The sequence below is a fragment of the Stenella coeruleoalba genome (genome assembly GCF_951394435.1).
Source record: "Stenella coeruleoalba genome assembly, chromosome: 12".
NCBI lineage: Eukaryota > Metazoa > Chordata > Mammalia > Artiodactyla > Delphinidae > Stenella > Stenella coeruleoalba.
Window position 1 is genome coordinate 29,840,280 of NC_137158.1, and position 12,673 is coordinate 29,852,952.

Here is a 12,673-nt window from a genome sequence, read left to right on the forward strand (position 1 = left end):
TTACCTTATATGGCAAGAGAGACTTTGCAGATGTGATTCAATGAAGGCTCTTGAGAGGCAGAGATCATCCTGGATTATCCAATGGGCCCAACACTATCACCAGGATGTTTATAAGTGAAAGAGGGAGGGAGACAAGGACAGGAGAGTCAGAGAAGGAGATGCAATGACAGAAACAGAGGTTAGAGTGATGCAGGGCCATGAACCAAGGAATGAATGTGTGTGGCCTCTAGATGCAGGGAAAGGCAGGAAATGAATTTCTCTCTAGAGTCTCCAGAGATAATGCAGTCCCCACAATCCATTTTAGAACTCTTTCCTTCAGAACTATAAGATAATAAACCCGTATTGTTTTAAGCTGATAACTTCGTGGAAGTTTGTTACAGCAGCAATAGGAAACAAATACACTTCATACTGACGACTTTACCATGGCATACCATATAAAAGCTGTAACAGGCTGAGGCTACTTGTTTGAAATGGAAAGAGTTCCTCCCTCCCGCATAAGGGCTCTCACTCCTCGCCAGTGTGGGATTTAGCCCCCATTCCATCACTTTTTAATGCTTAAATGCTATTCTCACAGGGCTGCCCCAATTCCATTAGAGTCCTTAGAATCCCCAGAGTGCTTTTTCATTTCCAATTAGTCAGTCCTATTTGTCCCTGCTTTACAGAATGGCATTAACCCGTTGAAGCTTGCAGATACTACAACCAAACACCGTAAGTTTAGTTTGCTTACACACTGGCCACTGTAGATAAGCAGGCATCCGTGTAACATCCAGGCCATACAAACAACCCTCGGCTCGTCACCAAGCCTGGCCCACTCCTCCAGTCCTATCTGGAGCAACGTTGCTAAGGTCAAGACCCTGCTCTGGTTTCAGATCAGCAGCTGCCTGTCTTGGATGCTGTCATTCTTCATAAGTTTCAAGGGAGAATGGTTCTCTGTGTGGATGCCCTCCACTGCATGACCATGGTCAGCTAAAGTACTGTTTTGGGCTCGCAAAGGTATAACACTTCAGCTTTGCTCATGTTTTATCCTTCTTTGGTATAAGAGGGCTAGATAAGGACTAAGTTTGTTATCAGAGGCATGCCTACTTCAGAACCACTGGCCATGTGCAGAGACCAGCCCACTGGTCCCATCCTTTTTCTACCATCTAGTGATGTGAATATCAAGGGCTTCTTTGTTCTTCCCTGTTTCCAAGTCTTGGTCAAGTGTGCTCTGCCCATTTAACAGATTTCAGTAACTTCGAATCTCAGGAGAGTTTAAGGTTTCTGTCCTTTGCCTCTCAGGAGCAATCCAAGCTCCTTATGCAAAGTTACCAAATTCCTTCCCTGCAAATATCAACATCTATATATCAAATTTTAAAAGAATAATTAAAATTAAATTGGGTTCACTGGCTACCCTGTCACATACACATACATTGTCAGGATCATCTTCAAAGGTGCTTCCTTGACCATTCAAGTCTCCCAAAGATTTTGTTGTAAATAATCTTCACGGTGTTTGCTGGCCCCTCTTCTCTCACTAAGATACAGCGCAGGCTGTATAGGGCCAGGCCAGAGAACAGGGCTCTAAGACAGATTCACAGGGCTTGCCTCCTGTTTCCCTCCATCCCTGTTTTAAATACTCTCTCTATTGAATGGCTCTCTGTCCTCCTCTCTCTGCTTCTTGTTTTTTGCATCTCCCCTAGCATTCAGTCAAAAGTCCATCTGGCCAAATTCTTGATTATCACTTCTTCGAGTTTTCCTTCATAAAATTTCTTTGCTTTAAATGTTTAATAAACAGTAGATAATTTATTATAAAACATTGTATATAGAGTATATGACAAATACTTAGAAAATTGTTTATAAGTAATGGTTCTAATGTAATTTAATATTTTTACTATATGCTCATCTGTATTCCCTTAAGTTTCTAAAATGCATACATATTATTTATAATAAAAAGTCAATTTTTACAAAAGTGCTTAAATGCTCAAACTTCTCTGTCCAGTTAATCGGCATTGACTCAGCCATTTACTTGTTACAAAATATTTATTGAGCACTTACTACATGCTGGGTACTTTGCTAAGCACTGAATTACAACAATGAACATGCAAGAGAAGTCAACTGAGCCAGAATGTCCTATGCATTTTAGGCTTAAGTGAAGCCCACAATAGCAACAGAAGCAACATGATTTAATCAGGAAGCATAATTGTTTATAAAACCAGTGTTTAACATCACATGAGGGATAAGTGATCAAACTTTTCTCTGTAGGGATCTTACAGATAAAGTTGGGCAAGATTAAGATTAATAATTGTTAAAAATTATTTAATGTTCTTAAATGGACTATTCTTTACATGTTTTCTTTGGAATTACCTGTCCATTATTTAATGTTTATGTTCAAGAATTTTAGAACAAACACTTATGTTTATCAAAAATAGTATGTGCTAAAATATTTATATCGGGCAAGCCATAACCATGGCATGTATCTACTCTTCAGAACACTCACTGTGGCTATGATGGAGGTTCCACATTATACCTCTTTATGACCTTTTATGTCCATAGCAGTCAAAACACCTGTGAGGAAGTTAAAATCTTCATGAGTGATGAGGTCACAAATCAAAATAATGTCCCAATTGAAAATGGAAACAAATTTAATTCATAATGCTCAAAAACTAGGTAGGAGATAGATGTGAGGAGGAACTTTGAATGAATCAAATTAAGTATGGAATGTTCAGACTGTTTAAAATAACTGATAGGTGGAGGAGCAATACATTATTGATAATTAGTTAATAATTATTGTTAATTGGATAAAAATTCTTAAAGCTCCTCTTGTTTTACAGTGGGACTTGATGTTGAGTTCTGATACTTCATCTTACAAAAGTTAAAATTGCAATTAAATATGAGATTTAAATTTTCTTTCAACACTGCAAATGGAATCTAAGTTTTATTTGGTTATAAAGGTTTATTGACCAACTGGAATTTTAGAAAGTATTTTTCCACTTGGAAAATGACACAACATATTTTCAAATTTATATTATGCAAGGCAAACCACCATCTTCCATGTTTTGAAGCAGGTAGAGACATAGCAAAGGAAATGTAGAAAGAATGTGAACAACAGATATTATGGTGTATGCCTTATAGGGTGCTTCTAGGACTATTGCTACTACACAGTATTTTTTAAATGCCAGTTAGGTGCTAATTGTAGGCTATGTCATTTAACTCAAAATGTTATGAGATAGGTACCACTTTATTCCCATTCAGATATGAAGAGAGTAAGGCAGAGAGATATTAAGTAGCTTGCTCAGGGTCAGCCAGCTAGTGAATGATGGAGCCCAGAATTTCAGCCCAAACAGTTTGAACCTAGGCTTTTTAGCTGCTACTTGGTACCACTTCTTTCCAAGGACTTATACTCTTCAATGGCCCTGTGGTTTTAGGTCATGACAAGCCACAGGCTGATGTGATGCCACTGAGACTAACTGATCCTTGAGCCCTCTGACTTTAACCCTCCTGGCACTGGCACCAACAGGTGCAGCTTTTAGCTTATCTGAGCACCTAAAGTAATTGTTCGAGATTTTGGCTGTTTGCTGGGAGAATCATTGAAAGGGCAGAACCTTGCCTTGCTTGTTAAAGCACTTTACACATGTGCAAAGACTTGGTGGAAAAAAGGACTCAGTTGGAAAAAGGACAGTTTCTGAGTTTACATGGCATTACATAGACCAGAACAATTTCTGATTTTTTTAAATTCAACATTTAAAAACTGAATTGAGTCAATAATTTTACTTTGCTAAACAAAACACAAATTTATTTGGGGCAATTAATATGAAATTACAGATTACCTCAAATGTTCATCCTCTGCTTAAATGAATACCGTCCACATTTGCCAAGTTTTTTTTCTTATGTAAACTCATTTTTTTCTAAATATAAGCATTAGTGATTTAACTAACTCTTAAAAAGCACGTCTTTTTCCAGATTATAGAGTCTTATTGTTGTATTAAATGTCTCAGCTTGTAAGCTTTGACCACACAATAAACATAGCACCACATGATATTAAAATTTAATTAGCCAATTCCATATTCATAATTCACAGTCATCATAGGCAACATCTTACACATTCTGAAACTTTTTAGTTTATAGGGAATTTTTTTAAATGCCCAGTACCTTTTGCAAAACTCAGTTGAACATTTCCCTGCAGTTTTGCATTATTCATTGATAAAGATGAACCACCTCAAGAGAATTGAAAGATAACATATCCTTTATTTTACCTTTAATCTTTCATCAAAAGAATCTACATATTACTTTCATAGCACTAAATTTTATATATGATAAGGTCTATTAAAGAAACATGCACTAAATATTCCAATTTCAGAAAGAAGGGCCAAAAAAGCTGTGTCTCTGGTTCATTGAATGAAGTGTCAGGCATCTCATGCAGCACAGTGAGCAAATTATTATTTCTGAATTGTACATCAACCCAAATCTCCTAAAAGCTCTTTCTTATACCAGCTGCTAAATGATTAATAGTGTTGCATTGATAATTTTCACAAAAGACACTGCTGAATAAGAGAACAGTGTGTCCAAGAAAATGAGTTTGAGGTTCAGGGAAACAAAACACTTTTTCATAGTTTTAAAAGAAACATAGTATTGAGTTATACAGACTATCAGTTTCTCCCAGTAAATAAGCATGTGCCAACCCCAACTTTCTTCACTAGGACATGGCTTAGGAAGTTTATTTTCAGTACTCGGCATATATATTAATATTACATATTAATATAAATTAATATAAAATTATATTATATATTGTATTTTTTTTTCAATATTTTATATGCTGAGTATTGAAAAATAGATATTTGTATACACACACATACATATGTGATCTTGACTATGTATGTTAGACTGATGGTTTTAATACAGATATCGTTAATAAAAATATTTTCTTTTGAAACTTTACTAGTGATTTGCTTTATGGCTTTTAATGTGCCAACTTTCCATCTCTCCTACTCTTAGCAAGACTGTCTGTTTGTGGTCGGAAACCATGGACTTTTAAGGCATAAAAAACTGGACATGAAACAGAGCTTCACCACTTAGTTGGGTGATCCTAAGGAATTTACTTACCTCCTTTTTATTTATTTATTTTTTTAATTAATTTTTATTAGAGTATAGTTGCTTTACAATGTTGTGTTCGTTTCTGCTGTACAGCAAAATGAATCAGCTACACATACACATACATACCCTCTTATTTGGATTTCCTTCCCATTTAGGTCACCACAGAGCATTGAGTAGAGTTCCCTGTGCTATACAGTAGGTTCTCATTAGTTATCTATTTCATACATAGTATCAGTCATGTATATATGTCAATCACAATCTCCCAATTCATGCCGCCCCCCTTCCCCCTTCGTATCGATACTAAAATATGGAACACTTTCACGAATTTGCATGTCATTCTTGCGCAGGGGCCATGCTAATCTTCTATGTATTGGTCCAATTTTAGTATATGTGCTGCTGAAGTGAGTACTACTTACCTCCTTTTTAAACTGTGAATGGTCAGCTTCCTAAACTGAGAAATGACAAAAATTATACCAACCTCATTAGATTGAAAGAGGATGAAATCAAGTCTGCAGGTTTTGCAGTCAGTGATGTAAAATGAAATCACATTTTCTGTAATTCTCCAATTCTAATGGCTCTCTAGCCAACATCTTCTCTAAGAAATTTGCACTTTCAAAAATTTCTTTGGCTCAGATAATACAGAGAATCTCATGTTGTATGTACATTTGCCATTGTAATCCACAACAAACATATTAGCAAATCAAACCTGTTAGAAAATATTTGCATAACATATATCTGATAAAGGACTTTTATCCAAAATATACAAAGGATGTTTAAATCTCAACACTAAGAAAACAAACACAATTTCTCAAATGTGCTAAAGATCTGAAGACACCTCACTGAAGAAGATATACCAGTCACTTGCCCTTGGGCACTAAGAAACCACTACACACCTATTAGAATAACTAATATCCCCATAACTGACAGTAACAGTTGCTGGCAGATGCCTATAAAATCTGATAGTATGCTAGTTCTAAGAAAGAAACAACAACAGATAAGTAATTCAGTATAAGGCAGGTAAGGTGTTCAATCCCAGCCAAATGCAAGAAAGAGTGGCAAAACAAAGTTTGGGAATGGGAAGAATAAGTAGAAAGCTTGCCCCCGCCAGGTATGACAGTGTACACAGGAAGACGGGGATCAGCACTGTGGAAGCCATCAGAAGCTGGAATAGCCTCAGAGGAAATAACTTTCTGATCGTCAGATTTCAAACCCATGAAACGTTTAGAGGAAGGATGGAAAGGAGCTTGGCGTGTATCGAGCACTTACTTGTTAATTTGCAAAATCATACTATGAGGAAGGTTATGTTTCCATTTGAAACAGATCAGAAATGGCACTGGTAATAATTAGACAATCTAGAATTTGAGCCAAGCTGCCAATGACTTTATGACTATCAAGCCAAAAACACTGATGATCACACTGACATTCGATGAAATTCTTCTGGTATCCAAGTATGATGGGGTAAGTGTCCTAAGAGCTATTACTAAAATTCTTCCTAATAAGGGGTGTGCCTTTGTTTAAAAACGGAACTTAAGGAACCATTTAGGGAGAAGGTGGGACCTGAGGTTCAGCTGAAATGAGGCTGTACATGAGAGAGCTAAAGTGGGTCTGGGGTAAGGAGTAGTCAAGAAGAAGGCAGGGAAATTGGAAAAGTGGAAAAGAATGATGGAGGAAAAGAGAGGGTGAAGTCATGTGACAGGCGGATGGTGCCTCGTTACTGAAATAGCCAAGAGACTTTTAAAACCAGGAATATCTTACTTTGATTTTGTAATTGTTTGTATTGCTGCCATGTTCCTTCATCTTTTCAAACCTTTGCCAAATCCATCTACTCAAATGCCTTTGTGTGAGTGGTTTGTTTGGCAAAATTTAAGAAAAGGTATTGAGTTTCACATTTAGATCAACATGGTATGAACCAGGGGCCACACAACAAAAATGGAAAAACAACCTTTAAAAAGAACAAAGGCAGCAACCAGAACTAGAGAGCAGAAAGAAAGCATATGCCCTCTAGGAAGTCACAAAAATGTTCATAAAGACATTGTGATCTTCAAGAGTGGAAGGTGGATTTTGAGGATTAGAGAGATGCTGACAACCAAGTAGCCCAAGTGATTTGGAGAAATCATTTATGAGTGAACATCCTTAAGGAGGACTTTAAATACCAGATTTATTCCTTAGTAGTAAATCAGAACATTACTATTTTTGAATCACAATTCTTTCTCCTCCACCCAGCAAACTGTCATGTTGAGTTTCTTTATCAGTGTCTGTATGTTGATATCACTCCTAAGCAAGTTTAGGAATTGCCTACAGAATAAGCCAATGAAACATGTTCCTCGTGTAGTCTATATCTCAAATTAAACAGTGAAGTGTTGTTATATATAGAGATGTTGCTATAGAAATGTATAGTTGAAAATGTGCTTCCTGACAGTAATGAAATTGTCTGCTTTTTATTTAAATGTGTTCTGATATGAAAGTAATAATGCACCTTTCAAATAATTCCTTTAAACCTTTCATCAGTTCTTTTCCAGTGATGGCACACCTTTGGAGTAATTAAAACTTTAGCTTTACGTGTCAAACCCAGACAAGTATTGTAGCCTCTAAAAACAGAATTGAATCATTGTGTAAAGACAGCAGTGCCATCAGAGTGGTGGTGTTTGAAAGTGAACCTGTCATGAATTCTAAGTGTGGCGCAAATAAAATCATTCTCTGCTTATGTCAAACCAGGACTCAGATAGCAAGAATACTTAACTATGTTCAATGGGGCTTAATGTTTTGTCAGTCATTTATCTGCACATTGAAAATATCCTGTCAAGCAGAGGTAGACTTTTACGAAAATGAATTCCCTCCAGAGGGAAAGTACCCCATTGCCCAGCTGTAAAGTATCCACAGAGACCCAAGAGATTGTTTGTTTTCCTTTCGTTTTTTAACCAATGGAAACTCTAGTACCCAGAAATGCTCTTCATTATAGTAAATATTTAATAGATTTATTTTTCCAAGGTTAGTTTTCGAAGGATGTGTTTATAACTGGTGTTTAGTGTTTAATAATTAGAAATAAGTATAATAAAGCGCCATCTATTGGGAATGCAAACAACCAACAGACTCAGGTAAATGGTGCTTTAGACATTTTTAATAGGCTGAAAAAAGTTAACCTGTCATTTCAAGAATTTACAGGAAAATTGGACTAAAAATGAGTTTCAAGTGAAGACTGGATATGTCTGTTTACTGATTATAAAAAAGTAAGAAATTATCGAGGACATCAACAGAGGACACAGAGGCCACTACAGAATAGAAAACTATGTGAAAAGAGTAAGGGAAAGGTGATGGAGACTTATTCTTTTTTTTTTTTTTTCCAGTACACGGGCCTCTCACTGTTGTGGCCTCTCCCGTTGCGGAGCACAGGCCCCGGGCGCGCAGGCTCAGCGGCCATGGCTCACGGGCCCAGCCGCTCCGCGGCATGTGGGATCTTCCCGGACCGGAGCATGAACCCGTGTCCCCTGCATCGGCAGGCGGACTCTCAACCACTGCGCCACCAGGGAAGCCCGAGATTTATTCTTTGGTATGCATTTTATTATTTGAGACATTGTAACTGGAAAGGTAAGAGACGAAACTAGCCAGAAGGGGGGGTCTATGTACATAATTATAAAATCAGAGCGTTAAGGGAGCAAAGGTGAGCTCAGGAGGTGCTGTGGGTAAAAGAATTGTCATTCCATGGATCTCAGAAAATTGTGCTGGGCATGGTAGGTGCTCAGTACACTGACTAAATGAATTCTGAACTTTAGATGAAGGTGAGACTGGATATCCGCAGTTGACCCATGCATACGGATGACAGAATACGATAATATGGACTTTGGTCTCTGGAAGACTTTGGTTTAAACTCTAGTTTTGCATTTTTAACCATGTGAACTTTGTGCCTTTCATCAAGTCACTTGACTTAATTAACTCTGGTTTTCCTTAGGTGTAAAAGAAGGATAGATAACAATAGGAGAAGCTATAAAAGGCTGCTGAGAGGACTGATTAGCGTAGTATATGAAAAACATTCAGCAAAGTGATTCGCAAATAGTAACCTCTCAAACAGTGGAGGCTTAAAAAGGATTGATGATCTAAATTGTGACTTTAAAAAAAATTTGTATTGAAGTTATTTTAGACCTACAGAAGACTGTGTACAAAGGAAAATAGTACACAGATGTTCCCATATACTAGGGGTCTGTAGACTTCTGTAAAGGGTCAGATAGTAAATATTGTAGGCTTTGTGAGTGAGATGCCTCTATCACAGTTATTCAGTTCTGCCACTGTAGGGTGAAAGCAGCCCTAGACAATAGGTAACACAACGGGCACAGATCCGTTCTAACGAAATTTTACAAAAACTGGTGATGGGCTAGGTTTGGCCCATAGTTTGCAGTTTGCCAACCCTAAACTAAGCTATAGACTTTATTCAGATACCCCCAGTTTTGGCACCAATTCAGATACCCCCAGTTTTGGCACCAGTGTCCTTTTTCTGTTCCAGGATCCAACCGTGATTGATGGTTACTTGTTGTTTAATTTTCTTCATGGACTTGACACTTCTGAAGAGTACCAGCCATTTGTAGAATGCCCCTTAATTTAGTTTTTCTTATATTGTTTAATGATTATACTGAGGTTATGAAATTTTGGAAGAGTACCAAAGAGGTGACATTCCCTTCTCATGGCATCGTACTGGTGTATATGATATCAGCTTGACTTATTATTGATGCTGTTAGCTTTGACCAGTGGTTAAGGTGTTGTCTGCCAGTTTTCTCCAATGTAAAAAGTATCGTTTACCCTTCTAAACTCTATTTATCACAAACAAATCACTAAGTCTGGCCCCCTTAAGAGGAGCGGAAACTAAGCTCCACATTTTGGAGGGAGGACTATTGCTATAGACTGAATATTTGTGTCCTCCTAAAATTCATATGTTAAAACCTAAACCCCAATATGAAGATATTAGGAGGTGGGGCCTTCGGGAGATTATGAGGGTGATGCCCTCATCAATAGGATTAGTGATCTTTTAGAGACCTCAGAGAGCTCCCTTCTGCCAAGTCACAACTCAAAAAGGGAGGGTGGTGGTCTGGGAGGGGAGGTCTTCTCTGATGTTCCGCTTAAACCTCATTCTTAGGCAGTAACTGTGAAGCTGTGCCTAGATGTTTTGCTTTCACCATTATTCCTGTTCCTTCTCCAGCTGTAATGATGGGTCTAGCACGTACTCTTGCCCTTTTCCCAGAGGTGGAGTATTTTTTTTATTCCCCTCCTCATTTTTCTTCTCCCTTCTGCAAAAATCCAGTGCTCCAATGCAACAGTTTTTTTCTGTTCTTCCCTGTGCATATCAACGCTTTTGCTCCATAGATGAAATAGAAAACATGGATCTGGGTGGCCTTTTGTCAGTGACTGCTATTCCCCTCATCCAGTCAGAACCACAGGGAACTGTTCTCAGGATTCTTTATGATCTTCTGTGTGAGCATTTGATGGCTGTCATGGAGAAAAAGCCTACAAAGGGATATAAACTACCTATCCTGTGGCCCCCAAAGGCTTCACACTCACACTAGCCCATATGTGGCTTTTAACAACGCCTTCAAAAGAATGTTAGCTCCATGTTCTTACTGGTCAGTATGGTTTTCTGGCAGCATCTACCCAAGTAATCAAATTCCAGGGTCCCATTTTTCCCTCTCTCACCATTTTTTTTGGAGGTAGTTGTTTGCTCTGAAAATTTTAATTTGTAGTTAGTCCATCATTTTTCTTGTTATAAGGGTGGGAGCAATGTCCTTTCCAGCTCTCTACATCTTTGAGCTCTCAGCTGACATTTTAAAAGATCCTTTAAATATATTCAAGGATATTGCTAAGATTAGAGTCTTTATTCAGCTCAAAGAGCACCATGATTTGCAGTGATGCCACAGATATGGAAATAGGTGAGTCCTTATGTTAGCAAGATATAGATTGGCAAGAACTATGATATGAGTATATAAGGATGATTAAAAAAATTCAAAATTTAATCACAAATGCTACAACAGATGTTTTGCAAATGTTAATGGCTTAGCTGTTCTGACGGTAAAACGTACTTTATAAAATAAAAGTGAACAACACAGGGAATGAATTTCATTAGAGTTACATCAACAGTTGTATAAGAAAAAAAAAAAACCTATAGCATGGCATTTACAAGTAGTGTCACTCTACAAGTTGACAAGAAAAAATATCCAGAGTGTGGACTTGGCACTCAGGAAAAAAATGGCTAAGAAATCCCAGAAGAATGTGAAGAGAGTTCAAACAACAACCTCCAAACACCCTTCAAGGCACAGCCAGAGAAGAATCTCACTCTAATTGTCACTTTCACAGAAAGTCTGGATGCACGTATGCTTACAAGGTAATCCCAATAGTCATTTACATCTCAGCTTTGTATAAACCAATGAACAATATTACAAAAATATTTACAGATAGAAAATGCTACACAGACCTCACAGAAAAATAACTATTATATATAAATACAAGTGCCTCCAAAGGAGCAGGGATATTGTTAATTTGTACTCCGTGCACTTTTATCACTGTAGATTTGCAAGTTTGGGCCAGGAACTAGAGATCAGTGTTGCTCTACATAATAGTGAGAAAGTCATAAGGAGAAGTGATGGGAAGATCAGCAGAAGAGCAAGGAAGTTGGCAGTCAGCCCGGGTGCTACCTGGATAGGAACAGCTACAGTGGTCTCTAAGTGGGAAATAAACTGTGTGATTTTAAGTTATTGTGAGGTGAGCAAGCTGACCCTTTAGTAAAGCTTTAGTAAAAAAGCTGCTTCATGTAATTTCCTTCTATCTGTGGTGCTTTGCAGTGTTCTGATCCCAATGTAGAAGATGTTTCCACATTTGGATCAACCCCAGGGCAAAGATAAAGGACTTTGTCCCGAAGCAGGAATTAGTCAAAAGGGACTTAAAGAATTTGAAAAAGAACAGATACATGTATACGTATAACTGAATCACTTTGCTGTACACCTGAAACTAACACAACATTGTTAATCAACTATACTCCAATATAAAATAAAAATTAAAAAAAAAACGAATGAAAGTCCCTTTATCTCTTCCCACCCCCATTCTATGACACAGAATTCAGCAAAGACTTGAAAGGGATTTTGGATTTTCACAGTTCCTGAAATGAGGCAGTCTCCATGCCCCCTGTGTCTGCCAGCAGCCATGTATCTCCCTATGTGTCTCATTCTTTGTGACACTGGAGTCCCATTGCCCCCTTCTTCCCAGCATATATCACTCATCTGGGAAATTAGGAGAATGTACTTGGTGATTTTGTTTATGATAATTCCAGTGAAGAAAAGAATCCACTTGCTCCTCCATCCTTGCAGCTTCAAACACATGAACCACAAAGCCCCCAAAGGGAGCACGATGACCCAGGACCTATAGAACAAAATGTTTCATGAAAAGTCATCACAGCAATCCACTGGTACTGGTTCCTGGCATTATTTACAACACACTGTTCTTTGTAAGGATCTCATGTTTTCCTAAAGCTAACCCAGTAAAATGTGCTGTAAAATCTTCAGGGAACTTAGGTAGTTGACTCTAAACCCCAAACGCTACCCACCAACCACAGCTGTCTACTCCTCACTTTATC

The 12,673-nt window shown here is 37.8% G+C and overlaps 1 long non-coding RNA gene across 1 annotated transcript in view; it reads left to right on the top strand.

The window, feature by feature from the left end:
* LOC307195375 overlaps positions 1–12,673 on the top strand; it is a 90,830-nt gene that overhangs the window by 7,169 nt on the left and 70,988 nt on the right. Inside the window, exon 2 of the long non-coding RNA XR_013830820.1 lies at positions 8,412–8,652. This is a non-coding gene — a long non-coding RNA (uncharacterized lncRNA). The remainder of the gene's footprint in view (positions 1–8,411; positions 8,653–12,673) is intronic.